Source organism: Myotis davidii, unplaced genomic scaffold, assembly GCF_000327345.1.
Source record: "Myotis davidii unplaced genomic scaffold, ASM32734v1 scaffold345, whole genome shotgun sequence".
Lineage (NCBI taxonomy): Eukaryota > Metazoa > Chordata > Mammalia > Chiroptera > Vespertilionidae > Myotis > Myotis davidii.
The window spans coordinates 2,562,348-2,564,655 of record NW_006296540.1 but is presented as its reverse complement, the minus strand read 5'-3'; positions in this window follow the sequence as shown (position 1 = coordinate 2,564,655).

Genomic DNA, 2,308 nt, shown 5'->3' with positions numbered 1-2,308 from the left:
ACGACCACCACCACTACCAGTGGAGGGGCATAGGAGAACATCAAAAAACGTGTAAAAAAAACTCTAAAAGATGGGTGGTGTGATTACAGGTCATTTTTCTTCGTTTTGTTTTGTTTTTAATATATTTTATTGATTTTTTAGAGAGAGGAAAGGAGAGGGATAGAGAATTAGAAACATCGATCAGCTGCCTCCTGCACACCCCCCACTGGGGATGTGCCTGCAACGAAGGTATATGCCCTTGACTGGAATTGCACCTGGGACCCTAGTCCACAGGGCAGGGTGACGCTCTAGCCACTGAGCCAAACTGGTTAGGGCTCTGAATACATTTTTAAACTATTAATTAATATTTTCCCATAATTTTAGCAGTTATGTATCTCTGAAAAAGAATTCATTGCCCCTATCAACATTTTCACAAATCATAAGTCACATTCCATTACAAAGAAGCTTACCAAAATTTTTTGATCACCATAATATTAACATCAGATTTCCTCATTTTATTGCGATGAATAACACTTTAGAAGTTCTAAGCATTTCTCTCCCTAAATCTAGTAACATTTTCTATTTTCCATTTACATGTGGTTAGGCTTAAGTGAATACTTAATCAAAAATGAGTATTTGCTGCTGTTTGATATGTGAGTAGTATAAATGTCATTATACTGTGTAATTTTGTATGTGGGAAACATTTATGTGAGGAAAGCACTACTATTTAGTTTATATATAGTCTATTCTAAATGATCAAACTATGATGAAATTATTTAGAAAGGTGTGTGTCCTTTAAGAAAATTCACTTTTAACAGAAGATTAACACATCCTCATTGCTAATGAGGAAAGGACAGAGAAGACAGCCCCCAAACTGGAAATAATCTAAGAAAAGTTGTTTCTTTGTTTCCTGCTTCCCTTCCTCTTTCTTGCTTTCCCGCTCTCTCTCTTTCAACCCACGTTACATATTCAATTCTCTTTCAAGGACAAAGAATAACTTGCTTAAGTAAACATATAAGTAAATATATCTGTTAATGTATTTTTACAATTAAATATATGATACAAAGGTTTATATTAATTAGGGTGAGTGCAATAATCTATCCACAATAAATATTACTTTATTAGATTAAGTCATTATAAAACTTGAGTTTCACTGGGAGACCAATGAAAAAGTGTGACTTTTGAGAAAACTTTTTCTAAATATGATGTAGGGACAGGGAAGTGAAATTAGAAACTTAGAACAGTATAAAGAATGGAGGTGGGAATCAATTAGAACAAAATTTAGTAAACAACGCCTGAAATATTTTGGTGCTAAACTGTATGTTGCTGTCTGCTGGTTGAGACCGCGGACACGCGTGAAAAAGTGTGCCGCCTGGAAATGATTTATGTGAGTAAAATGAAGTGTTAGCTCTCCCTCCACGGCAGCTGTGAAAGGTTTAAGAACCGGGGCAGATGCAGTAAAAGTGCAGGTGGGTTTAAGAGGTGACATGTGTTCATGTCATATACTCTCTGCTTCCTCTATAAAAAAATGAAGTAATGCCATTTGACCTTTTTGAGAGAGATAGCCGCAGGAAGCTGTGATGGACTTGAGGATATGGGGAACATTTGGAATAAGTGTTGAGAAGGATGAAGAAGAAACTGCCGCTTACAAAGTAAAACTAATAATACATAATAAAAATGCCCTGTAATATTGAAGGTACGTCCATAATTGGGTACCTAAATGCATACTGAAATCTATCCTTTCTGATATATATATATATTTTTTTTTGCAAGAGTTGTGAGCTACCCCAGCTGCATGCAGAGACTCTGCTTCGTTATACTGGTGCAGCAGAGAATTTTTGCATGCAAAGAGGTTGAAGTTGTAAGTAAGAATCAGTTGGTGCTATGTTGGCAGGCTCGGATAAAGGTAAGGATGAGCAATATTCCTATGGAGAGGATAAGACACAGTAAGGACTACAAATGGAGTGTCAACATTCCAAAAAACCATACATAATAAAAATGCCCTGTAATATTGAAGGTACATCCATAATTGGGTACCTAAATGTATACTGAAATCTATCCTTTCTGATATATTTTTTTTTGCAAGAGTTGTGAGCTACCCCAGCTGCACGTAGAGACTATGCTTCCTTATACTGGTGCAGCAGAGAATTTTTGCACATGCAAAGGGGTTGAAGTTGTGAGTAAGAAATCAGTTGGTGCTATGTTGGCAGGCTTGGAAAAGGTAAGGATGAGCGATATTCCTATGGAGAGTATAAGACACAGTAAGAACTACAAATGGAGTGTCAACATTCAAAAAAACCAATTTTTTTTCACTTTAGTTTTACGGTGA